This window comes from Canis lupus, chromosome 5, assembly GCF_011100685.1.
Source record: "Canis lupus familiaris isolate Mischka breed German Shepherd chromosome 5, alternate assembly UU_Cfam_GSD_1.0, whole genome shotgun sequence".
NCBI classification, from domain to species: domain Eukaryota; kingdom Metazoa; phylum Chordata; class Mammalia; order Carnivora; family Canidae; genus Canis; species Canis lupus.
This window is the reverse complement of record NC_049226.1, coordinates 40,359,011-40,385,889: the sequence shown is the minus strand read 5'-3', so window position 1 is coordinate 40,385,889 and position 26,879 is coordinate 40,359,011. Positions and strand designations below refer to the sequence as shown.

General features: G+C 43.9%; 1 protein-coding gene and 1 long non-coding RNA gene across 5 annotated transcripts in view; one reads left to right on the top strand and one right to left on the bottom strand.

Annotated features, from left to right (window-relative positions):
* The first annotated feature begins 2,510 nt into the window (after nucleotides 1-2,510).
* The window catches only part of SPECC1 (sperm antigen with calponin homology and coiled-coil domains 1), a 228,084-nt gene continuing 203,715 nt past the window's right edge, over nucleotides 2,511-26,879 (top strand). The window contains exon 1 of one of the 4 annotated variants that reach the window (XM_038537023.1): nucleotides 2,511-2,648. The gene's annotated coding sequence lies outside the window, so the exon portion shown is untranslated. Of the gene's footprint in view, nucleotides 2,649-13,439; nucleotides 13,489-26,177; nucleotides 26,202-26,879 lie in introns of those variants that run through there. The other 3 variants (XM_038537024.1, XM_038537026.1, XM_038537022.1) reach the window with 3 other exon arrangements.
* The window catches only part of LOC119871860, a 57,278-nt gene continuing 46,728 nt past the window's right edge, over nucleotides 16,330-26,879 (bottom strand). Inside the window, exons 2-3 of the long non-coding RNA XR_005359582.1 lie at nucleotides 17,167-17,358; nucleotides 16,330-16,715 (exon numbers count right to left, since the gene is read on the bottom strand). This is a non-coding gene — a long non-coding RNA (uncharacterized LOC119871860). The remainder of the gene's footprint in view (nucleotides 16,716-17,166; nucleotides 17,359-26,879) is intronic.

Genomic DNA, 26,879 nt, shown 5'->3' with positions numbered 1-26,879 from the left:
AATGCTATCTTTATCTTAATTCTTATATTTGGGCTTTTTTATGATCCATTGACAACGTTTCTATTCCTGAACCACACCATTGCAATTATTTTGCTTCTCTGGTCTGTTTTAATATCTGACAGTACAAGTTCCTTTTCATATTTTTTTCAACAATGTTCTTCTACAGAGGAGAATGAATTATTCTGTATCTTCTATAGAGAAGAATCAATTATTCTACCAAATGCATTTTAGGATAGTTTTATAAAGCATTTTTTCACACCTCTTAATCCTGTTAGAATTTTTGTTGAAATTATAGTACATTTATATAATTATTTTGTGGAGAATTGGAGTATCATCCAATTAGATATTCATTCATCCACCCAGTCTTCTCTTTATTTTTTTTTAAAGATTTTATTTATTTATTCATGAGAGACACAGAGAGAGAGTCAGAGACATAGGCAGAGGGAGAAGCAGGCTGCCTGTGGGGAGCTCAATGTGGGACTCTATCCCCGACCCTGGGATCACGCCCTAGTCGAAGGCAGACGCTCAACTGCTGAGCCACCCAGGCATCCCCAGTCCTCTCTTTTGTTGTTCAGTAAAATGTTGTAGATTTTTAGGGGGTGATTGTAATTTTATTACCAGATTTATTCAGAGATATTTTATAGTTATTTTTGCGTGTAAGCAATATTTGTTTAGCCTGCAATAACTTATTTAAATGTATTGGTATTATACAATTTAATAAATGTTATTATTTTTAGAAAATTTAGAAGATACAGTGTGAATTTAAAAAATAAATGACCCACAATACCCAGAATAATAATAGTCAGAATAAGATATAGCCACTCTTAACACTTTGTGTACATCCTTCTACTAATTGAGAAAGTAAGACCCAATCACGTGAAAGGCTTAATCCAAGGCGCAAGGCACTAGCTTGTTATCTTTTTCCCTGTCCAGCATTTTCTTGTTTTGGGGGACTGCTCTTGTAAGTAGTGGGGCTGTCAGTTACCCAGGTCTTTCTCCCTTGCCATGAGGCTGGACAGTGTATCATGGTGAAGTTCTTTTCTGAGGAGTGCCTCTCTTCTGAGGTCTTGAATACTACCGACTTCTAACATAAACTGCTGCTGGGAAAGGCTCTCCCATCCCAAAAGCACCATGTTTAAATGAACTGACCTTGGGGAAGCAGAGCCAAAAGGTGATGAAAACAAATTCCTGATGACTTTTGAACCTCCAGGTCTCCATCACTAGACTTTCCAGTTAGTCAAGCCAGTAAATTTGCTATTTTGCTTAAGCAAGGCTGAGTTGGAGTTTTGTCACTTGCAGAGTCCCAACCACATCATCTCCTGTGTCTCTGCCATGATGCCATGCACAGAGCGGGGGAGCAGGGAATGCCCGGGTGAGTTAGGTCCCTTTATTCCTCTGACCCCTGGGAGAATGGATAATCTTCGGTGAGAGCAGGTCCCATGAATTGTCACTTGCTTTCTTTAAGGCAAAGAAGGAAAGCCACCAAAGGCAGCAGTGTTTGCCAGGGTGGCAAGAGGCCACAGTTGTAATAACAGCTCTCACAGGAGAAGGCCAGCTTTAAGCTGCATGACCGCAGCTCCTTACTGTGATCTGTCATTAGAAAGGCAAAGTCTGCATATGAGGAGTGGAATTACAGCCGAACCCCGGGGGGATTCAGTGTCACTGAGGCTCTGCAAACTCATACTGACTCCTAAGTAAGAGCTCTCTGCCATGAAAGAGATACTTGGCTGCTTTTCACACCTATTATCCAGTAAAATTGCAGTTAAACTCCAACTTATGGCAGTGACTAAGCTCAGCCTAGCCCTAATGACTCCGGTTCTTGGTGAGTATAGATATAACACATGCTGCTTGTTTACCTTCATAAATTTCTTCCATGTTTTTACAGGCAATCTCATCATCACTGGGGCATGTAGACCATCCGTAGTAGCAGGGAACATAGACCTCAGGTTTTGTGAGGGCGCTCCTATAATTCTGATGAATTCAAAATTAGTTATGAAAATATTTAGAATGAAAAAAGAAGTTACAACAAATTACCAGAGGCTTGGAGGTTTAGATGCCTTATCTCTGAGCACTCTCTCAGCTCACTAGAGCTGCCTGCTTTAAAATGCTTCCTGATCATAACCTGACTTCCCCATCCCACTTAGAACATTCGACAGACAACCGCAGGTTAAGGCAAGTGAGGGGCCTTGAGGCTTCAGGGCAAACTCACCTTTGAAGACAGACTGGCTTTTTTTTTTTTTTTTTTTTTTCTGTTTGATATCTCAGGAAACAGCAAGAAACTCGTCAGCCCTATATCTTTAAATCCTTATGTTTTAGAGAGGTACAAATTAAGTATGCAGGAACCAGTAGGATAGAAGTGATTTTGCACTGTGTGTGTGTATGAGAGAGAGAGAGAGAGAGAGAGAGATTGTGAGAGACGTAGGGAGGGAGGGAGATGGAGTAGGGAGGGGCTGGGGGGCAGGCTGTCAGAAGCCCTGGAGCCCAGAGCCCGCCTGCTTCCTGAGTGAAGCATTGCTCAAATGCTCACTGCCCGGGCCCCTTGAGTGTGGTTTTCCTCCCTGGCCAGCACCAAACCCCAGAATAGTGCGGCTGACTTGCTGATTGAGGTCAGCAGCTCCCGGGAGGCACGAGAAGCGAAAGCCTTTGCAGTAAGTACATAGTTGGTTCTTATTTAAGATGGGGATAGAAAATCTTAGAAGAATAGCTCTATCTGGGGGGAAGAGGTTCTTCTGCTTTCTCTATCTGGGGGGGGAAGAGGTTCTTCTGTTTTAGGTATAATGTCTAACATACCCAATGAATCTTGATATGACTAAAGCATGATTAATACATTTTTTGTGTGTGTGATTCATGGACTAGATAAGTTAATGCTATAGACATGCTTTTGGGGGGGGGTGCTAAAAATGGATTTGAAACTCATCTTCTGACATCTTGAAAAAAAATAGTCTTTTTTTCCCCTGCCTGTTACTTTTTTCATCTTGCAAAGTAAGGATAATTAATGCTGACTTTAAGTTAATGTATAGAGGTTTTTTGGGGTTCTTTTTGGAAAAGAAATCCTCTCAGTAGGTACTAATTACTAGTAGTGTGGAGGTCTATTTTCACAACCATGGTGAATAGGGCTGCTTCTGTGCATTCTTTTCACCAAGTGTGGGACGTATGAAGTCCCATGGAAAGAGTGGCCCACTTGACTGGTTCTTTGCCCCCCTGGAAGATTCTAGAGCCCTCTCCCCTTGAAGATGAGTACTGTGAAGTGTGCCCTCTCATCTTGCAGAGGGCCTGATAATGTCCCAGAGCTTAATATCTGGGCCAAACATTGTGCTTATGAGACCCAGATGGCAAAGCTTCAAAGATATGACAAAGATAGAGGCTTTTCTAGGAAGTTACTTACTATATGGTTTCTGTTTAGACACTATTTTGCACTAACCACCCCTCCCCCAGCCCTCACACCCACCCTCATCCCAGCAAAAGGCACAGGCTACTTTGTAATGTCTCTTCACCATTCTCTTTTCTAGAAATGAAGGGGCTTCTCCCCCTTTTTTCTTTTAACTTCTTGGTAGAATAAAATATTTTGCTCAGTAATGCAGGAAGTTGATATTTTAAGTTTACTCAAACAATGTGATTTTCCTCCCTCTCCTTAGGATGCAAAGATTAAAAACAAAAAAAAAAAGACACATGTTCACCGCTTCTACTGCAGGACTCACTAACATGGCTCTGTTTTTTGTTCTTTTACAACTGAGCTCCACAGACTGTGTATCTAGTTGAGAGTAGATGTTTCACTTCCTTTAATCTTCCCTTTGCCAAGTGGTAAAGTAAGTGTCTCAGCAGGAGAAACCCACAAAAGTAGAGGGAGCCCAAAATTAATGAGACTAAACTTTCAAGTGAGAATAGACACTATGTATGAAGTAGCTTCCTCATTTCAATCCCCCATCCATCGTTAGGGAAAACATGTTAACACTTTGTCATATGACAAAAATAACATTTTTGAGTACTTGCTGTTTGATAGGGCAGTCAGGTTATCTCATTTGATTCTCAAAACACCCCCATGTAGTGGCTGCATTTATGTTCTTCACTTGGTAGGCAAAGAAACTGAGGCACAGAAAGATTTCTTAACTGGGTAGAATGGTACAGCTGGGGTTGGGACTTAAGGTCTTTCTAAATCCACAGTAAATTTAGAAATTAGAGAAAATATTAACTCAATCCCACACCCTCAAGCAGCTTAAAATTTCTCTATTTCTTTCTACTTGTACAAACTAGGTATTATATAGCATAGGGGTTTTTTAATGTTATGAGTTTCACAATTATTTTTAATGGTATATAATGTTCTAGTAAGTGTTCCATCAATTGCTTAGTATTCCTTGTTCTTATAAATCAGGTTGCTTTCCTCTTTTTATTATTGTTTGTTTTCTTGCTACTATGAATAATCTTTTAGAGGCACCTGGCTGGCTCAGTCAGTAGAGCATGTGACTCTTGATCCTGGGGTTTTGAGTTCAAGCCCCAAGTTGAGTGTAGAGATTACTAACAAATAAAATCTTAAAAAAAAAAAAAAAAAGAGTATTTCAGTAACTACATTGTATATATGATTTCCCCCAGGTTTCTGGATCATATCTGTAGAATAGATTCTCAGGCATGGGATTACTAGGTAAAAGGGGTATGGACATTTATTTTAATGGTGCTAAATTACTCTCTACCAACACTCTTGTGGAGTCCCTCTTTCATTTCATCTACTCCACCAAGGACAATATCATTTTTTTAAAAAACAGGCAAAACAGAACCTCTTTGTAATTTTGCATTTCTTTTAATTAGGCTGAATTGTTTTTTCACATGTTTGTTTACAAGTTGTACTTTCTCTTTTGCTCATCTGTCAGGCTCTTAATGCTTTTTTTGTTTTGTTTTGCTAATTTATAAGAATTTTGTTTTATTTTGCTAATTTGATAAGATTTATTTGCCATATTTTGTCAGGTATTTTACCCAGACTATTGGTTACCTTTTTTTAAAAAAAGATTTTATTTATTAATGAGAGACACACAGAGAGAGAGAGACAGAGAGAGGCAGAGACACAGGCAGAGGGAGAAGCAGGCTCCATGCAGGGAGCCTGACGCAGGACTTGATCCCACTTCTCCAGGATCAGGCCCTGGGCTGAAGGCAGCACTAAACCGCTGAGCCACCCAGGCCGCCCTTTTGGTTACCATTTTAAACTGAATTAAACACACACACACACACAGCCATTTAACATTTTTACATAGTCCAAACTGTTCATTTTTTCCCCCTTATTCTTCTTACCTTAGAACCTGGTATCCTCTTAAGGGATTTTTCCCCCTTCTAGTTTTTATTTGGGTGGATGATGTGAAAACTGGATTTAAACAGACTTCAAATAATGCCAAACTGTTTTCCCAATATCATTTATGAGAAATCTTTGTGTTCTCTAGTTCTTCAGCTTTTCTATGTTAAATGATTTTTCTGTATTATCTATTTTATCTATAGCAGTTAACTGTTTCTCTGCCATTGTCACATTGTGTTAACGTGTTGCTTTTGTGCTATATAGAGTATAGAGTCAAAATAAAGTATTGACTAAGAGTGTGGGCTCAGGAGTTAGGCTGCTAAGTCCTAACTTATGTGTCCCTCAGTCTTATTATTTTAAAATGAGGATAGTAATAGATAGTGTCCACTCCATGGGTTGTTGGGGTGAGGAAACAAAAGCTAAATTAAAAAACAAAACAAAACTCTGGAAACAGTATTTGATGTATATATTTATGTATAGAGAATATTTGATGAATGTTTGAGTCAAATGTATCATTCTTTCCCTATATGGCTTAAGAAAAACTTTCACATAATCGTGGGAGACAGAGAAAGAACATTTGACTCTACATATGTTAAGGAACTTGGTATGTTGGAAGATGGGCAAGTGACAGAGAGATATATGCAAAACACATACCACAGAGGATTACTATCTATTATAAATAAAGAATTGCCACAAATCAATTAGTAAAAGCAAATACATAAAGAAAAACTGGGCAAGGATAATTTGTAAGTTTATATTTATTTTTATAAATTATATTTTTATAAATAAGCAATCACAGGAGAAGAAATATAGCTGAAAACAGAGCATCCAGTGTCAAAGAGAACATATGGAGATGGGCACTGACAATCACATATACAAAGAACAAGAATTAGTAAAGCTTTTTGTATGGCAGTTTTACAAAATCTACCAAATGTAAAATGTATCTGAGAAAAATTCTGTACATTTTCAAGTATACATATGCAGTGTAATCATATTTACATTTAAAATTTCATTATTTATGTTAAGAAACATAAACTCCCAGAGCATCCTGGTGGCTCAGTTGGTTGAGTCGAACTCTTGATTTTGGCTCAAGTCATGATCTCAGGGTTGTGAGATTGAGTCCCTCATTGGGCTCTGCTGGGCATGGAGTCTACTTAAGATTCCCTCCCTCGGGGCAGCCCGGGTGGCTCAGTGGTTTAGCGCTGCCTTCAGCCCAGTGTGTGATCCTGGAGGTCCAGGATCAAATCCCACATCGCGCTCCCTGCATGGAGCCTGCTTCTCCCTGTGTCTGTGCCTCTCTCTCTCTCTCTGTGTCTCTCATGAATAAATAAATAAAATCTTAAAAATAAAAGATTCCCTCCCTCACCCTCTGCCCCTCCCCACCCCCAGTCGTGTGCATTCCTGTTCTCTCTCTCAAAAAAAGAGAAACTTAAACTTCTCATTTTTATTTGTAGGTATATAAAAATTCATCTTAAAAAAAGTAGTGGATGTATAACATTAAGGTGTTTACTATGGGAAGTAGAATTAAGGGCAAGGTCTTGTTCACCTTTTGCTACATATATTTTTATGTTTGAATTTTTCTATGTCTATATTTGTCTATTATTTGTATAAGATAGATTGGCATTTTCCCACATCCACAGGCAAGAAAATTTTAGGGAGCAGAAGGTATAGAGGCCTACAGTTGGGAAAGTACACAACAAATTATAGGAAGAGTGAGCATTTGAGTGGCAGTGTTTTCACATTCTTTATAGGTTATGACTTAAGACCTTGTTAACTTAATCTGAGAGGCAGAGAGGAAAAGTTGATTTGTTGCTGAGCTCTGATATCTAAGTAGCTCCCCTCCCTATTTCCCTGCTGTGTGCAGGTGGTCCCTACATGGGCAGTTCATAGACCCCACCCCAGACACACTGTCCCCTTCCTTTTCATCTGTATTCCTTTTCTTTATTTTATTTTTAAATATTTATTTATGTATTTGAAAGAAAGCATGCACATGCATGAGTGAGCACGTGGTAGGGGAGGTGCACAGGCAAAGGGAGGGAGAAAATCTCCAGCAGACTCCCTGCTGAATGTGGAGCCCAATGCAGGGCTCCATCCCATGACGCTAAGATCGTGATCTGAGCGGAAATCAAGAATTAGACACTTAACCCACTGAGCCACCTAGGCACCTCCTTTATCTGTATTTTAAAAAGTTTCATCCAACCTTCATGATCGCCATACATCCAGCCATTCATCCAGCAGACACCTAGCGCCTAGTCCCAGCCAGGCAGTACCCTAGGCCCCGCAGAGACAAGGGTGAGCAGGAGAGGGAACGTGCCTGCCCTGTGGGAGCAGCAAATCCACTAACCAGTTACTCATCACCAATCATGAGCGTTAGTATGAAGCCACCAAATAAGGAGAATAATAGATGAGAGCCCATTTAGATGGGTGCTCTGGAAGGGGCAAGCAGAGGGAGGCTAGGCTATTCTAAGAAAAGCACAGGTGGGGACCACCCCCCACGTCTCCCTACCCATCCAACCATTTGGAACCTCGTTCTGGTTCCATCACTTCAACTCTCCCATTCTGTCTCCTTCTCTCCATTCCTTCTGCCATCTTTTCATTCCTTTCACTGGGACCACCGTTTCTCAGATTTTAGTCATTCAAATTTCCTCTTTTCATAGTTTTTGCCATAGCCAACTACCATGGCTTACTTATTAAATTTCCTAAAACCACCATCACTAATATATTTTAAAAGGAAACTTGTTGACTGTGGTAAATGAGAACTGATGAAAATGAAATAATGCCAAACCTGAAAGTTAAAATTAAAATTTACCAGTAATGAATGCAGAACTGTCACCTGGTCCAAAAGACCTGTGAGATGGCTTTGATCACAAAGGGATGCTATTTATGGAAGAGACTGTATTAGGTTTAGATATTGAGCCAGTAGAAAATGCCTCTTGTCTATGAGGACTTTGTTAGCCAGTATAATTCAGGATGAGGACGCTGCAAGAAAGAGATGAGAGAAGGAGGAGATTGAAAAGTAATTATTTATTTTATAGCTACAAGAGTGAGGTAAGCCAGGGACAGGTGACAGCCAGGGAGCCAGAGGGTCCCTCTGAGACAGCCCTCGGAACCACCCTGCTGCTACAGCCAGGGGCCACCTCATAATGAGAAGATCCTAATAGTCTCCCACTGGGGAGAGTCTGCAGAGACGCTGGGAGAGTTTTTGCAGGAGATGAAGGCCAAGATCCTAGGGGGATGGTCTGAGATGTAAATAAAAGTCTGCGTTGAGCCTGAAGACTGGAGAACCCCTCCAGCACCCACTGCCTGTGGGAACCTGTCCTTGATCTCACTGATGAGCTTAAGGGTTTCTGGAAAGCTGGCTTCCCCAGTGCTACCTGGAGCCCTCGCTGCACAGAAGGAGCCCACATAGGGAAGTGCTCAGCAGCTTTTGTGAATAGGCTTGGGCTGCTGAGCACCAGAGTAAGGTGGTCTCCTTGGTTACCACCAGGGCCCCACCGGTCAGGTCAAGGCATTGGAGACTGCCTCCAGCCCTTGCTCTCTAGCTGGGTGTCTTGAGGCTCCTGCTTGCTCATCCCTGCAGCTGCAGGCTCTTCGAGTCCCTCACACTTGCTTCCCACCTCCTGCCAGAGCATCTCTTTCACTTGCCTGACTGTTCCCTCAGCCTGTGGGTGCTCTCTTCCCCTTTGCACCTAGCTATTACCTGTTATCCTGGAATAGTCTTCTCTGCAGGGAGCCTTCTCAGGCTGTCTTCCCTGGCTTGGCCGTTCCCCCCCCCCCCCCCATAAGCTCTAATAGCCCGTGTGACTCTCTTCAGTAGTTTTCATAGTGGAGATCTTTTATTTTGGGGTCTGCATTGTAGTCCCCTGCTCTAGACCAGGAACTTCTGGTGAGCAGGGATTGTTTGCTCATCTCTTGCATGGTGCCTCCCTGAGACATAGCAAATGCTCAAAAGGGTTTGTGGAGGGAACAAATGAATGAAACAGTCCCCAGCTATTTGATTGTGTAAACAAACAAAATCACACTATTCCTTTTAGGCCTGACTTTACTGTTCCTAGTGCAGTGAAGGGCAAGGAATGATGGGGACTGGCAGCAGAGGAGGTTGGGTAGTGGGACATGTATATAAGAGGCCTGGTTGGACTCCAAGGGATATGGGCCCTACTGGAGGATTTTGAGCAAACGAGTGACAGAATCTGACCTATGTTTTAAAAGGAGCATTGTGGATAGGGACGAGCAAAAGTCGGAAGAGGATCCAGGTGGATTTGGAGTATATCCTGACTACAGCCAAAGGCCTATGGCCATTCTGGTTAGCAGGATCCCATTATTTGTTGCCCAGATCAATGCCCTTTTCACAAAAGAGCCACAATTCAGTCCTGAGTTTCACACATCAGAATACATATAAAACTTATAAATTGACAAATGTTTGCTGTCCCCAAAAGCCACCACAGAGGCCCCCTGGCTCATGCGCACCGGTTTAGGACATGCAGTAGTCTCGGCTTCCAGCTCTGCCCTACAGGGCCTGCCTGAGGAATGCCTGGGCCTGCCAGCCTGCTGCTTCTTTCAGCCACAGACACATCATCACACAGTGAAGAGGCATAGTGGCATGCAGATGAGAGGCTAGACTCCTGAACCTGGCTTTTGGGACCTCCACGGTCTGCCTCCAACCCTATTTCCAGGGCTGTTTTGCTCTACTTGCCACAGCGCTTACCCACTGCTGCCAAACCAAACCACTCCAGTGTGTATACCCTGTCATTGTGCTTTCCCTCCTCTGCCTTTGTGTGTGCTTCTCACCTGGGATTCCCTTTCCACCGTAAAGTCTCACAGACTCTGGGGCTTAAACACAGAAGTTAATTTCCTCACAGTCCTGGAAGGTAGAAGTCTGAGATCAAGGTGTTGCTTGGGTTTGGTTCCTTCTGAGACCTCCCTCCTTGGTTTGTGGATGGCCATGTTTGCCATGTGTCCTCACACGGCCTTCCCTCTGCAGATCTCTGTGTCCCAGATTCCTCTTCTTTCTTTCTTTCTTTCTTATTTTTTTTTTTTTTTGATTCCTCTTCTTATGAGGACACCAGTCATTGGACTGAGGGCTCACCCCAGTGACCTCCTTTTACCTTAATCCCCTCTTTAGAGGCTCTGTCTCCAAATATAGTCACAGTATGAGGTCCTGGGAGTTAGGACTTCAACATATGAATTCAAGGAGGCACAGTTCAGTCCATAACAAGAGTCTAGCTGAAATATCACTTTGTCCTCACGTGTCTTCCTGTTCTCACACATCATAGCCCTTCAGCGGACTTCTAACACTGTGTCCTTTGGTATTCATTCATTCAGGCAGGCAGGCAGTCATTCATTAGAAATACCCAGAAATACTTACTGAGCTCCTTCTGTGTACCAGAAATCTGTTTGACACTGGGTATCCAGAGCTGAATAACATGGTGCGTAATCTGAATCCTTAGCTGAGAGACAGACAGACCAATTATAGCACTGTGATGAATGCTGATGTTTAGGAGAGGCCTCTGACCCAGTGCTGGATCCAAGCCAGTGTAACATTTACTAGGTCAGGGGATGCTTCAGCTGAGTCCTGCATGGTGAATAGGAGTTAATGTGCCAAGGGAGTGGGGAGAGTGTTGCACCGAGAAGGGATGGCGTGTGCAAAGGCTTGGAGTTGCAAGGGGCTATGGTGCTTTCAAGGAGCTGCAAGCAATCCATTGTGGGAGCAGGTGTCTGCAGTGGGCGTGCGAGAGAATGGTAAAAGGTGGGGGGCAGGGTACGAGGGTGCAAGAAGCCTAGCATATCCAGTTTGGGCTTTATCCTGAAAAATGTGGTGGTGGAAGGGTTTAAGTAGGGGAGGGACTTGTGGTTTAGAAAGTGTGCTAGCAGTGTGGCAGTAGACAGTGCCTGTGGCCCTGACTCTGGGTAGGTAGGGAAACCAGCAGTAATTCTTCTGATCCCAATGGTGACTCGAAGTGTGGAACTAAGGGGCAGAGGATGATCTGGGAAAGCTTTGGCAATTTGAGTGGCAGGACTTAGTGACTGACCAAATATATAGGGGGTGAAGGACAGTGACAGGATCATCATTAGGTTCCTAGACTCTGAATCTCGGCAGATGCTCCCATTGTGAATGTGCAATTTGATGACTTTTGCTGAATGTGTACACCTGTGGAAACGCCACTGCAATCAAGATACTGAGCGTTCCCTTCACTCCAAAAATTCCTTTTGTGTCCCTTTATAGGAAGTCTGGTTCCCAGCCCCGCTCCCGTCCATGGCCCCCAGCAAACACTGATCAGCTTTCTATCACTCTACATTATTTTTGCTTCTAGCATTTCAAGTCAGTAGAACCATATACTATGTAGTTATTTGGCATCTGGTTTCTTTGATTCAAGACAATGCTTTTGAGATTCATCCATGTTATTCTGTGTATCATTTGTTCATTCCTCTGTAATGATTGGTACGGATATATTACAGTTTGGTGATCCATTCACACTTGTGTGTGTGCACATGTGCATGAACACACATGTGTAAGTGGTACCTCTATACAGATTTTCAAGAGCTGCATTTTTTATCAGCCACCTATAGGTGAGTTTTTGCCTTCTGACCATTTAGGAAGGTAAGTCCCAAGCTTGACTGATCAGAGTCACACTGGCAGCTTATTCAAAATTCAGAAGTAGGACTCAACCTTGATGGGCTGACTCAGAACCCCATGTGTATTTTTAACCGGATTTAAGTTAATTTTGATCAGCCAGGTTGGGGGACTTGTGTACCATGTGAACAGTATCTGTGGAGTTATAACCTTGCTAGTCCTGTTTGTTTGTCACTAAGAGGCCATCTAGTCTGTACTCTTGGGTGTTATTATTCTTTCTGGGTGCTGACCACACCAACTTTACCTGCTACAGGTCATCCTGGCCATTGATTTTTTTCACTAATTTATCAAACAGAAAATCTCTGAGCACTCACCACATGGAAGGCATCGATCTAGACACTGTGCATAAATGCAAAAGCAATTGCAGCTTGGCACTTACAATTAGGAGATATGTGATATTGACATACACAATCATACAAGAAACGGTGATAAATGTCAACGACACACAGATAAAATGCTTGGAATTTAGAGGCACATCAAATAATTCCCAGCTTTTTGTGCACATGGGGAGGTGGTAGACAAATATGGTTACAAAAAAAGGTAAGGTTTGCTCTGGGGTTTGAAGGATGGATAAGATTTGTGCATAAGGGAGTTGAGGGTGGGAGAGGCAGACTGGGCAGAGGGAACACAACACAAGAAAACAAGAAAAAAGGCTGGGAGGTGGGCAAGGCCCATGCGACTGGGGGCCGTGGAAGGCCAACCTGACTGGAGCATGGAAAGCATAAGATGGGGGGAGGAGGGAATGAGGTTGGCAAGGTGGCCGTGGGCCAATGCAGGGAGAGCCTTAGATTACGGTCATTCAACCCACTTGAGCTTTGACAAACGCGTGCATAACCACCACCACAAGCAGGATTTATACCTGTTCTCTCACCTCTACTACTTCCTCACGTGCATAACCACCACCATGATCAGGATTTATACCTGTTCTCTCACCTCTACTACTTCCTTGTACCTCTTTATAGTCAGCCCCTCTGATGTGTGTTTTCTAGAACATTGAGCAATTAATTCTGACACTCTGCACCTGGAGACAGCATCGCATCCCACAGGCTAAGGCCTCAGGCTCACAAGACTGTTCCCACCCCTCCCTCACTCCCAATTCAGGCCAATCACAATCCAACCTGCTATAAATCGGAGGTTCCCACAACCCCCTCCTTAGGTTTGATTAATTGCTTAGAGTGGCTCACAGAGCTTGAAAAAAAACATTTATGTACTTTTACCAGTTTCTTATAAAAGGGGTTATAAGTGATACAGATGAACCACCAGCTGAAGAGGAACATAGGGTGAGATCCCAGGCCCTGGTAACCACTGCTCTGTTTTCTATTCCTATAGTGTTGCCTTTTTCAGAATGTCATATAAATGGAATCATAGAGTAGTAGTTTTGAGTTTGGCTTTCACTTAGCATAATGAATTTAAAATCCATCCATTTTTTTAAACTTTTTTTTTTTTTTTTTTTGAGAGAGAGCACAAGCCAGAGGGGCAGAGGGAGAGAGAATCTCAAGCCGACTCTATGCTGAGGAGAGCTTGATCCCACGACCCTCAGATCACAACCTGAGCCAAAACCAAGAGTCGGACACTTAACCAGGTACCCCAAAATTCATCAATTTTTTTGCATGTCATTCAGTACATGGACATAGCACAGTTTATCCACTTACCACTGAAGGACAGGCAGGTTGTTTCAAGTTTTTGCTATTATGAACCAAGTCTATGAACCAAGCTGTTATGAACATTCCTATTACAAACGTTTGTGTAACACAAGTTTTCATTTCTCTTGGATAAATGCTAGAGTAGAATTGTCTAAATGCAGGTTTAATTTTATAAGAAATGGCTACACTGGGGGCACCTGGGTGGCTTGGTTGTTGAGCGTCTGTCTGCCTTTGGCTCAGGTCGTGATCCCGGGGTCCCGGGATCAAGTCCCATGTCAAACTCCTTGCGGAGAGCCTGCTTCTCCTTCTGCCTATGTCTCTGCCTCCCTCTGTGTGTCTCTCATGAGTAAGTGAAATCTTGAAGAAGAAGAAGAAGAAGAAGAAGAAGAAGAAGAAGAAGAAGAAGAAAATAAATGGCTGCACTGTTTTTCAAAGCATCTGTACCATTTTGCATTTCTACCAGCAATGAATGGGAGTTGTAGTTGCTCTAAATCCTTCCTAGCACTTGATATTGTTTTGTTTTTGTTTTATTTTCTAGCCATCCTCATAGGTGTGTAATAATATCTCCTGTGGTTTCAGTTTGCATTTACTTAATAACTAATGATGTTGAGCATCTTTCATGTGTTCTTTTGCTGTCCTGAGAATATCTTCTTTGGCAAAGTGTTTGTTGAAATGTTTAACCTTTTTTTTTGAGTTGTATGTTTTGTTACTGTTGAGTTGGGTGAGTTCTTTATAAACTCAAGACTTAAGCCGTTTATCAGTTTTGTGTTTTCCAGCTGCTTTTCTTCCAATCTGTGGCTTGTCTTTTCATTTTCTTGATAATGTCTTTTGAAAGACCAGAAGTTTTAAATTGCAGTGAAGTCTAACTTATCAGATTTTTAAAAAATTTTATCTTATGGGTCATGCTTTTTAGTGTTATCTAAGAAATCTTTGCTGAACTCAAGATCACAAAGATTTTCTCCTGTTTAGTACTTTTCTAGTTCTATTTAGGCTTCACATTTAGGTTGATGATTCATCTTTAGCTAACATTTATTATGGACCAGACACTGGGCCCAGTGCTGTGGGATCACAGAGGAATGCGAAGGAGTCATTTGCTCAAGCATCATCCAGGCTGAGGAGCTGGAGGGTGGGAGACGGCATTTTAGGCTCGCATAAGGGATGCTGTGGATGCTCAGAAATGAAACAAGGGACCAGAAGCAGAGTTTTATAAGGACTGTAGGAGTTAGACTGAGAGTAGGAATCAGGGGTGGGAAGCCCACTGTTCTGGGCGTGGCATGGCCTTAGGGATACCTGGAGACTAGATGACCCAAAGCTGCCAGTTATTGGTAGCTCTGGGTCTGGAAGACACCTGGAAGGAGTGGGCAGAGCACGAAATGTGCCATACCCTGAAACAAAGAGAAGGTTGGGGGCGGCTTTACAGCATGGCTCCTGCTATGGTTTTTGAGGGACAGGGGACTGTCTTTCTTCACTGAAAGTGAAGACTCAACTGTATCACAAAGCCCATCCTTAGGGGGCAGCTTCAGTGCCGTTCCACAATTGTCTCCAGCTCTCACCCTAGGGACAGGGCACAGAGCCGTTGCTGTCACTGCTGTTCCTTGTAGATTTTCTCCTGAGAACCCTGCAAGGGACAAGTAATGACAAAGTAGTCCCAGGAGCAGCCTGCAACATTATCCCTCATATTTGCAGCTATTGTATATATTTAAAACACAATACCAGAAGCGTGTCATGCCGAGGAAAGAGAGAGCATATTCCAGGCACTGAATAAATTAACCCTGCAAAGCACAGCAGTGGCTTTCATTAGCCAGCTGGCATTACAGGAACATAGCTGAAGCCTGTGAGTTAGAAAAGAATATTTCAGGAATGCGAAAACAAGAAATCAGCTGCATTGGGTGATTTAACTTAATCCAGTAACAATAGGGAAATCCAGCGGAATGACAGACTCTCACAGCCTGTGCGAAGGAACAGACTTTGCCCATCACTCAGAGGGGGTGTCCACCAGGGTGGACATGAGTCGGGGGGCAACCCGGGTGATGGTGCAGGTGAGAGTTAGCTCCCTGCCCCCACGGAACCTGTACAAGCTCCAGAAAGTTCTATCTTTCCCTCATTTCTTTTTGATGATCCCCTAAGTGAACACAGACTGCTAACAGGCACAGCTCCTGCCAACCCTCTGCCTTCTCCCCACCCCACTGCACCCCTGCCACAGGCCAGGGTGCTTTCTGGGATGGCTGCTGCACCCAAGGCCTCGCTGCCTGCCATCCTGTAGACACCTCTCCATGGCTCCTAGGGCCACACTGCTACCTCTCCGCTACCATTGGTCCCTGCCACCACCATAGTTTTGGTTTGTTTGTTTTTTTTGTCACTGAGAGGTGCCAGACAGCCAAGTATTCAGTATGTCCCCAAAGACTCTATAGTGGGAGACCTCAGAATTTCAGTGTTGTTTTGATGGCCCAGTTCCTGCCTGTCTCCCTCATCCCCAGAGGCCCTTCAGCTCCTCAGACAGACTGCCAGGGGCCCTCCCTCACCAGCCTCCTGACATGCCACACCTGCTGGGCCACAGCACCCTGCGTGGTTGGGATCCAGTTGAGGCCCTGCTCTTCTGAACTCTGCAAGCTCTCATGACTCAGGGCTACCTTTCCAGGACAATGTCATCATCATAGAAGATCCACTTCTCCCTGATGGGTGCCCTTTGTGAGACTGTCAGCAATCATGAGACTGAAGGTACGATATCAGAGAAGACCACCATCGTTGAGCAAGGAGCAAGACAGAAATCAGATCCAGTCTTAATTTTTACCCTATATAGATAGTCTTTATTTTGCCAAGCTCAGAACTTACTTTGGTTTTTAAATTGGTTGTCTGTCCCCTCCCAATCTTGGGCCCTTGTCAGGTGAACCCTTCCCTTGGTCTCCTGAGGACACTCTGTCTCTGACGGGAGATGCAAAATGAGTGACGAGAAATGACCAGAGGTGAACACACACCTTCCAGGGGGAAGAGAAATTCAGTAGTCATGATTAAAGCACTGAAGGGGGGCAGCCTGGGTGGCCCAGCAGTTTAGTACCGTCTTCGACCCAGGGTGTGATCCTAGAGATCCAGGATTGAGTCCCACGTCAAGCTCCCAGCATGTAGCCTGCTTCTCCCTCTGCCTGTGTCTCTGCCTCTCTCTCTCTCTCTGTCATGAATAAATAAATAAAATCTTAAAAAAAAAAAAAAAGCACTGAAGGGGAAACAAGCCCTTTGAGGAAGTCCCATTGCATTGTAACCCATGGACCCCGCTGGCTGGAGAGCTTGCCACCGCCATGGTGGACTGTGACACTGTGGAAGAGCTCCCGCCAGTGCTCTCCCCTCTGAATCAGAAGTGGAGTGTGGGTGGGATTCTTCTACCACAACTCCTGAGTTGGTAAACCGCTTTCTTAGCAGGAGGACCAGTAAGATGACCCTCTGTCGTTTCTCTTGTCGACTCTCATTTGTAATATACATAGTGGCACATAAAGGAGGCCTCTCCGGACTTTGTAGAGCTGGTGCCGGCTTCTTCCTGGCTTATGTTTCTCTTTGGCAGAAGGCCAGTGTGGCTAAAGTATAGTGAGCAAAGAGGGGGCAGCAGATGTGGCGAGAGGACCTACCTTTCTACCTGTGGATGGAGGCTGTTGTCACAGAAGTTCCCTATTTTGCTCTTATGCTCAGCAGTGCTGGGGGGAGGCTTTGTGCCCTCCCTCCTGGGTCTTGGTAGTTTAGGAGGACTGAGGCATGTTGGTGAGGGCACAGGGGTTCTGCGGGCGGGTGGAGCGCTGTGCCCTGCCGTCCTTGCATTGTTCCTAGAGGAAGTAGAACAGAATGAGTCAGAACTGGCCTGCCTGTTGCCTTGGAAGCTGTGCCACTGACATCACTGGGTTCTGCCCCTTGTCCCACCTGCTCTAGGGGCCCCACTTGGGAACAAAGACACAAAAAAAGTTGGATAAAAGACAAGATACTTAGACTTGATCCTTTAAATTACTGGGTCCCTAAATCTGTGGTTACCATCAGCTACCATTAAGCATCTAACATAATTTCATTTATTTTTATGTTTCAGTTAAGACCTCTGAAATCCTAAACCATAAAAATGGAAAATATTATTTACTATTACTGTGAAACTAGGACATATACCAAAAATTTAAAACGCCACCCTTCAGGAATAAGTCCAGGAAACGAGATGAAGCAGTATGTGATTTTAAGATTTAGTATTGAATAACTTTAGGAACTATTTCTCAAGCATGTTATAAGTGATTGAGATGAATTTTTATAATGCTAATGCTTATGCATCAGTGTGAATATTATTTTCAAGGTAATAATGCTAGGAGGCACCGTATCTGTGTCAATGGGGTTCTCAACCTGAAAGCAATTTTGGGACTAGATTTGTTTCCCACTTGTTTAAAGACAAATAAAAGACTCATGTATAAGGAAAAAGATAGTCATTGCTTTATAATTCTGTATTGTATTTGCCCATTAATTCAGCATGTACTCAATGAATGACACCCCATTTGCAGGGCCACATGCTGCCTAATGAGGGAGGGGCAGGGAGATACTAGCACACGTTTCTTCAATGAAAGGCAGAAGCTAAATATCCATTAGCAAGTATTTGTTGAGCACCTACTATATGCCCCCCCCCCCCCCCGCCCTAGTGTAAATGCCATGAACACAATGAGAAACAAGGATGGTAAGGCCCTGCTGTCACGGCGCTTCCATGGTGGTAGAGGGAGGCAGATAATCAATGACTATGATAGTCTTAACTTGGTGATGAAGGCTCTGAAGATATGAACAGGATTGTGGCATGGAGTGGGAGAGCTGCTCAAGAGAATAGAAAAAAAAAACACCTACTAAGAGGGAGTGCTCTTGAGCTGAGATGAACTGGGGGGAAGGTACCCCACTATGTGAAGGGCTGGGGAAACAGTCCAGATAGAGGAAATAGAGTGCAAAGCTCTTTGGTGGGAACTAGCTGGTCATGTTCAAGGAGCTGGAAGCTACCCGTGGGACAGAGCAGAGCAGAGCTTCATGATTGAGATGGACCGGGCCCAGTGGCCAGGGGACTGGGTAGAGGGTGCTGTTGCAGCCTCCAGGTGAGAGACCAGGACAGCTCAGATGGGAGCAGGCCACAGACAGGGTATGAAAGTGCTAGAAAAGAACAGCAGAGTTTTCTGGAGTTTTAGAGGCAGGAGTTAGAAAGGGGATAGAACATTCATAGAGAGAGATCTCCAGATGAATGCCCCAGGATGAGAACTGGGGGAGCCTGCTGGCCAAGTGGAGAAGGGAAAGTGGTGAGTGGGATGTGGCCAAGCCCAGCTGGGTGGTCCCTGAATCTGGGGCAAGGAGGAGCAGTGAGCCCAGGCCTGGGTGCCTGGCCTGCAGTGGTATACCCAGGCCTGCATTGGGGAAGTTTGTGGATACTTCTCAGCCTCTCTTGTCACCTACTATACAGTGTGGGTGACAATGGCTGACTCATGGGGCAGTCAGGAGCATTAGAGAGACTAATCTCTGGCAATCGCTGAACGTCGTGCCAGGCACATAGTCCGTGTTGATAAATGTTAGCTTAAAAATAAGTTAAGACGAAGGATTTTGAGCAGGAAGTGATGATCCCAGCTGAACTTTGAGAAATCTGTCAGGAATCTGGGGGAAGGATGAGTTTCAGGAGGAACTCCCCACCTCCTACCCCCCGGGGCAAGCGTGAGAGCTGCTACTCAGGTCCCTGCTGCAGAGAAAGGCAGGGCTCTCTTAGGACACCTTGCATGAGTCCCATCCCCCAGCCTGGGCAGCTGCAGGCTAGACAAATGGGAGCCCCAGGGAGGAGCCCAGGATGCCACTGAGGGTTCGAGTCTGGGAGAACAAATAATAGAAATGGGGAAGTCACGAGGGACAGCTGGCTATTCAGAGTCTGTGTTGTGCACCAGGCTAGGGTCGGCCACACTCAGGCAAATGCCCGGAGGCTGGCCCCTGGGAAGGCTTCGCAGCTGCCCAGCAGATAAGTCGGCAGGCAAGTCTGAGAGCCCTTGTGAGGCCCCCTGCACTGAGAGAAGTTTCTAGAGGGGAAATACATGAGTTTGCTTAAGAAGGTGGCATTGAAGTTGGCCCGGCCAAGGGAGCAGGGCCAGTGTCCTGCGCTTCCTCTCTTTGCCCCCCATGTCTCCTCTCTCTCTTCCAGTGAGAGCAGTGAGCAGCAGATTGGAGAAAGTGGGAAGATGAATTTGAGGCATTTTTCCCCCGACCTCCCTCCTAAATGAGTCTCCGTGAGTGGGTTGCATTTCATTACCGAAGGCCACAGCTTCTGTCTTTTAGTCTCTCTGGGTTCCAACTGCTTCCTACCCTGAGCCCTGCAGCCTTGGGGTGATAACAGTCCTAGCTGGAGGGTTCTTCACGTTCCCTTTTTGGTCTCCGTATCCTGCCCACACCCTTGTATATGGTTCCTTTCTGAGCTCTGCCTAGCAGGCAGGGCCCGGAACTGGGACCAAATAAATAATGTGGCTCAAGACACTTCCACCTAAATAGATTTGAAAGTCTCCAGTTCCCTCCTATACTGCTGGTTTTGGTTCACTTACCACGTTTTAAAGAATTGCGTTAAAATACCCATAATATAAAATTTACCATCATAATCATTTTTGAGTGTGCAGTTCTGTGGCATTAAGTACTTTCATACGTATTGTTGTGCACCATTCAACCACAGACCTGTATTCACCTTACAAAACTGGATTCTATACCTATTAAACAGGAACCCCCATGCCACCCTCCCCTCAGCCTTTGGCAGCCACCATTTCACTTCCTGCCTCTATGAACTTGACTATATAAGTGGAACCATATGTATGGTATTTGTTTTGTTCTGATTGGTTTATTTCACTTGGCATAATGTCCTCAAAGTTCATCCGTGTTGTGGCACGTATCAAACTTCCTTTTTAAGGCTGACTCATATTCCACTGGATGCATATACCACATTTTGTTTATCCATTCATCCATCAATAGATATTTGGATTACTTCCATCTTTTGGCTATTGTGAATAATGCTGCTATGAACATGGATGTCAGGTATATTTTTGAGACTCTGCTTTCAACTATTCGGGAATATACCCAGAAGTGGGCTTACCAGATCATATGCTAATTCTATTTTTCATTTTTCGAGGAACTGCCATTCTATTTTCCATAGTAGGTGCACCATTTTACATCCCTAGCAGTAATACACAACAGTTCCAGTTTCTCCACATCCTCAGCAACACTTGGTGTTTTGTGTTTGTCGTTGTTGTTTATAGTAGCCATCCTGATGGGTTGGATGTGGTATCTCCTGGTGGTTTTAAATTGCATTTCCCTAATGATTAGTGATGTTGAGCAGCTTTTCATGTACCTATTGGCCGTGTGTATAGTATATCTTTGAAGAAACATCTATTCAAGTTCTTTGTCCATTTTAAATCATGTTTGCTTTTGTTGAGTTGCACGAGTTCTTTATATAGTCTGAATATTAACCCTTTCTTCATCTGCTCAGGCTGTCCTACCAAAGTACTACAGACTAAGTGGCTTAAACAACAGACATTAATTTCTCACAGTTCTGGAGTCTGGGAAGTTGAAGATCAGGGTGCTGGCTGATTTAGTTCTTTCTGAGGACTCTTTTCCTGGCTCATGGACTACCACCTCACTATGTCCTCATAAGACCTCCCTTCAGTTCTTTTTTTTTTTTTTTTGAGATTTTATTTATTTATTCATGAGAGACACCGAGAGAGATAGGCAGAGACACAGGCAGAGGGAGAAGCAGGCTCCACGCAGGGAGCCCAACACAGGACTCGATCCCTGGTCTCAGGACCACACCCTAGGCCGAAGGTGGCGCTAAACCGCTGAGCCACCCAGGCTGCCCCGTTCAGTTCCTATTAAAAGAAGGCCCCCAATCCTATCAAATTCGGCTCCCATACTTATGACCTCATTTAATTTTAATTTATCTCTTAAAGGCCCCATCTCCAAATATGATAACATTGGGGGCCAGGGGTTCAACATATGGATATGGGGGACGTAGGGGACACTGTTCAGGCCACAGCAGACCTCTTACCAGAAAAATGGTTTGCAAGTACCTTCTCCCATTCCATGAATTGCCTTTTTGCTCTGTTGATTGTGCCCTTTGGTGCACGAAAGTTTTTAATTTTGATGTAGTCCAGTTTATCTATTTTTCTCTTGTTGACTGTGCTTCAGATGTCATATCAAAGAATCCAATGTCAAATCCAATGCCACAAAGCTTTTCCCCTATGTTTTCTTCTAAGCATTTTTCAATTTTAATGCTTGCATTTAGGTCTTTGATCCACTTTGAGTTAACTTTTGTTTATAGTACAAGATAAGGATCCACATTCGTTCTTTTGAATGTGGCTATCCAGTTTTTCCACCACCATTTGTTGAAAAGGCTGCCCTTCCCTACTGAATGGTCCTGGCACTGCATTATAGTTTTTATTCTTAGTCACCCTTCAATAGCTCTTTTTAAACTATTTCTATAGAAAGAGCTCTTGAAGTATTTTATATCCATTTCCTTCTCTCCTGCCTTGGCTCATTCACTTTTAATTCTTTTTTTTTTTTTTTAAAGATTTTATTTATTCATGAGAGACACACAGAGACAGAGAAGCACAGACATAGGGGAGAAGCAGGCTCCATTCTGGGAACCCAACTTGGGACTTGATCCTGGGTCTCCAGGATCATGCCCTGGGCCGAAAGCGGCACTAAACCGCTGAGCCACCTGGGATGCCCTCACATTTAATTCTTTGATGTGAAACCACATTATAGGTAAGGAAATAACTACTGATTAGTGGCTATCCACTCCTTGGGATGTTGGCTTCTTGGTTCAGCTTTGGAGACAGCAGGATGGCCCCGGGCAGTGATTCTGAGCCTTCATTGGTCTCAAAATAGCTTCCAGATTATAACCTCTTTCTAGGGTCTGCATTTCATATTCAGTGACCTGACTTATCCCAGATTATATCCTATTTGCTATGGATCTCTGCCTTGTGGCAGCATTTCATAGTTTCTGCAAGTTCTTATTCAATTTCTGAAGTGGATTGTTTTTTTTCTTTTTTTCACATTTGAGACAGTATGGTTAATGACGTACAAATGTTCTTTTCCATTTAGATTTTGTTTTATCACTTCTTGGCTCTCATTTTCTTTAAATGTCTTCTGCTACTGACATAAATTTCAGTTTGCCATTTTTCTTCTGATACCACATGGGGATCTATTCTTTTCCTTATTTACTAGGAAGGAATCTTAGGCTAATGGGATAACTTCTCAGGACCACAGGAAATAATAAACTTTGAAGGATTTCCTGTGGCCTCCAGCAGAAATCTGGGATTCCCACTGCTGCTCCTAAAACATTCTCAGCATTAACATTTTGATATTAGATGGGAAACGAACCGGGTGCCCATCAAAGAACTAGTGTTCAGGGAGTCTTGTTCTTCCCCTAGAACTGAGTTTCTCAACCTCAACTACTGACATTTTAGGTCGGACACCTCTTTGTTGCCGGGGCCGCCCTTTGGATTGCAGGATGTCCAGCAGCATCTCCAGGTCTAGCTGATAGCACGTCCCAAGTTGTGACAACCAAAAATATCTCCGTACACTGCCAGATACCCCCGGTGGCAAGAGCATCCACTCCAGTTTACGACCTACTGTTGAGGTCAAGAGCAAACTCAGCACATGTTCTAAAAAGCTCGAGTTAGATATTTTCAGCATGTTGTTCACTTATGTTCTGTTTCCTGCTGAGTCCCCTGGTGATTGAGCTATGTGAACATTCATATTTTGTTAGTTCTCAGACTTGAATGTTTCAGCTTTCCGCTTCCTGGTGCTTATTGTACTTGTAATCAAGACCTCAATGCCTCTCCCACTCCCAGACACTCATTATTTCGTGATCGTCCAGAATGGTTACCCGTCGCCCTTCTGTTCTCTTGCCTTAAAAAGGTCATAAATCTGAGGCCCCGAAACAACCCTTCCAAAACAGGTTCTGAGGGCAGCGATTAAGTAGCAGAGTAACACATGTTGAGAGAGTGGGAGACATTTGCATGCGCTCTGACTTTCCCCTGGGACCAGACACCTAATCGTATTCCTAAAATACTTGTTATATCTTCCTCCTCTCCCTCTCTTTTTTCTTTTCTACTTTATGCCAAATGATTTATGAGTTGCAGTTTAAATATAAGTCTAGTCTCTTCTGGAAAGGAAAGAAGCTCTGTAAGAAAATAAAATAATTGAAAAATGTAAAGGAAACAGCCCTGGGAAGACCCTCTTCCCACCCTTGCGGGAGTGGGTTCCTAGATTTAACTGTAATTCTTTCATCAGCTTGATCCTTTGAGATGGTTTAGGAGGATTTGCAGAAATCAGGGAATTAACAATAGAAACTTAAAAAAAAAAAAAGATTCTTGTCCTTGGTCAGAACCCACCTATTTATTTTCTGTTACTAACTTACATCCGTAAGGAAATTATTATTCACCCAGTAGTCACACCTGTTTTCTCAGTAGCTAGGCTATATTAAGTTTGGGGCCAATTCTCAGGATGGGAATGTGTCTGCTCTCAGTATTTATTTTCTTCTCTACTTTCCCTCTTTCATGTTTCCACAAGAAAATAGGCTGTTCTGTATACAGGATGAGCACTTTCCTTAAATCCAGTATGTTTGGCTTCTGCCGCTGAAATTGATTTAATGGATCCATTGCTGTGTACTGTTGAGATAATAAAGCAGAGCAGCCCTCCGCTGAACACGATTAATAGTGTTTGTGGGGAAGGCAGCTAATATTTGCTGAGTGTCTTTTGTGTGCCTGGCCCTCGGTATCCATGTTTTCTTTCCATCTGCACTAATAACTCCACTTTATTTGGTGAAGATGTTGAGAATCGTGTGGTGTTGGAAAAGCATCCCGAGTTCACACAGCAAATGGTGATGCTGGGTTTAGAGCAGGGACGTTGGATCCAAAAGCATTCCTGCTTTCCCATGGAGCAAAGATCAGCCACAGAGGCCATAGCCATACCCGGTGTTTAACGGCCAATGACAGCTGGGCTTGAATCCTGGCTCCGTAATAAACTGTGTGATTTGGGCAAGTCTCTTAATCCTCCTGAGCCAAAGAAGTTTCCCCATCTGTAAAGTGGGGGTGATACTTACTTCCTAGGGTTAGGGTGAGGATTTACAGAGACATCTATGAAGAGTACTTTGCAGTGTCTTGCCAGGCTCAGAGTGGCATAGAGTAGTTGCTCTCACACACTGCACCGTTTCTATAACTAACTGGTTCCCTGCATCAAAAGTGGAGTGCACAAAAAAATCTGCAGAAATCCAGGAATGGGACCTATGGGCACCTGCTCCCCTTCCCACAGGAGGCCTTCCTAGAAGTGGGCAGAGAGCAGAGCCAAGGCCGGCCAGGCACTGCCAGTGGACAGCTCTGACCATAAATCTCTCCTGTCCCAGGAGAGCCTAGAGCTGGGTATACACAGAGCAAGGAAAAAGAGGCAGTCTCCGGAAGATGTGGAGAACTCTGGGAAGACACTGGTGCAGGCTGGAGGTGAGGGCTGGGCAAAGTTTAGTAATGTCCTAAGCCATGAGAAGGGGGAGCAGGGCGCCAGGCTAGTGTTGGGTCTGACCAGAGTGTTTTCCTCACACACTAGCTCTCATCCTCTTATCCATCCCTGGGAAGTAGCAGTGACACTGCAGAGCCTGATATAGCTCAGGTATCCCATCCTGTATGCTATATAGGGTTCTTTCCGTGGTTCACAGGAGTAGGACATTAATTATCTCATTTCTGCATATTTTAAATCTGGAAAGAAGGTGGAATTTGAAGGGAAGAATCTGGCTGGTATGTGGTTCCAAAATAGAAGCCTTAGTCTGGGAAAAAGAATGAGAAAAGAGAGTGAAAGGAACGAAGAAAGGATAGCATGGTGAACAGGAGAGGTCCAGATGACACAAGCGCATGGCTACATCCATTTGGAAATAATTTGATTGGGTTCAGAAGGTTCTAGGAGAAATAGAGAAAGGAGGAATGATATAAGTAAGGTAACCCTGAGAATTTTGCCTCAGAACAAGTAACTCATCAGTTTTTGAAAAATGGCTGGAGATGCCTGGATGGCTCAGCAGTTGAGTGTCTTCCTTTCTCTCAGGGCTTGATCCTGGGGTCCTAGGATGGAGTCCCCCATCCTGCTCCCCGCAGGAAGCATGCTTCTCCCTCTACTTATATCTCTGCCCCTCTCTGTGTGTCTCTCATGAATAACTAAATAAATCTTAAAAAAGAAAGAAAGAAAAGAAAAATGGCTGAACATTTTCCATGTGTACCACCCAGAAGATGGCCAGATTTGTCACCAGAGATTCAGAGAGGAGTTTAGATCTTGAGTTTTGACCAAGAATCACCTTGGTCTTTGGCAGAATCATCTTACGTTTTCATAAAGTAAGCCCTGTAATAGTCATTTTGAAGTAGTGGTAATCATATGTAAAAGGATGCCTTGATTAAATAAATATTTTATTTGAGCCATCTTCATAAGACAACCTGACATGTTGCAGGTTGGTTCTGTAGTAACTGATAAAAGTAATCAGTCATTCTCTTCAAGAATTATTCAGTTTGGGGCGCCTGGGTGGTTCAGTTGGCTAAGTGTCTGCCTTCCGCTCAGGTCGTGATCCTGGGGTCCCGGGATGAAGCCCCATGTCGAGCTCCCTGCTCAGGTGAGAGCCTGCTTCTCCCTCTCCTCCCCACTCTTGCTCTCTCTCTCTTTATTTCTGTGTCTCAAATAAATAAAAATTAAAAAAAAAAAAGAATTACTCAGGCTCTGTCAATTCATTTATGTTGGGAGTCCCAATAAAATTAGTTGCTGTGTAGTTGTCGACCTAGGAATGCTCTCACTGTTGCCGTGGAAACCAGCATTAAAAATCATGGGTCAAGAAAGAAAAATAATTGGTGCTAAACATCAGTAAAATACACAAGAAGTAATATGGAATTTTAAAAAAGAATCGTCATATTTGGAATGAAGCTGAGGCTAATAAGGTTCAGAACTAATCACATAAATGAAGTCGTGGATAAGTTTTCTCAGAAGCACTATAGAAAACAGATGACAAAGTCTTTAAATACATATCTCTTCACCTGTAGCCACGTTCGCACAGCCTCGGGTATAGTGGTGCAGAAGCAGTTCCAGGTAGATTCTGGGACACGTGCCACCGCCAGCTAATCACTTTAGGAATAGGAGCTGGCTGGCCCTGGCCAAGAGGCATGTCAGTCAAAATGGTGTCAGCCAGGAGAAGGAGACAAGAACTGGAAGAGATCACTGCCTGAGCCAGGCTGGGGAGGGAGCCTATTGTTTTTCTGAATGGTGGCTAATGGGGGGTCTACTGGGATACGGGGACGCT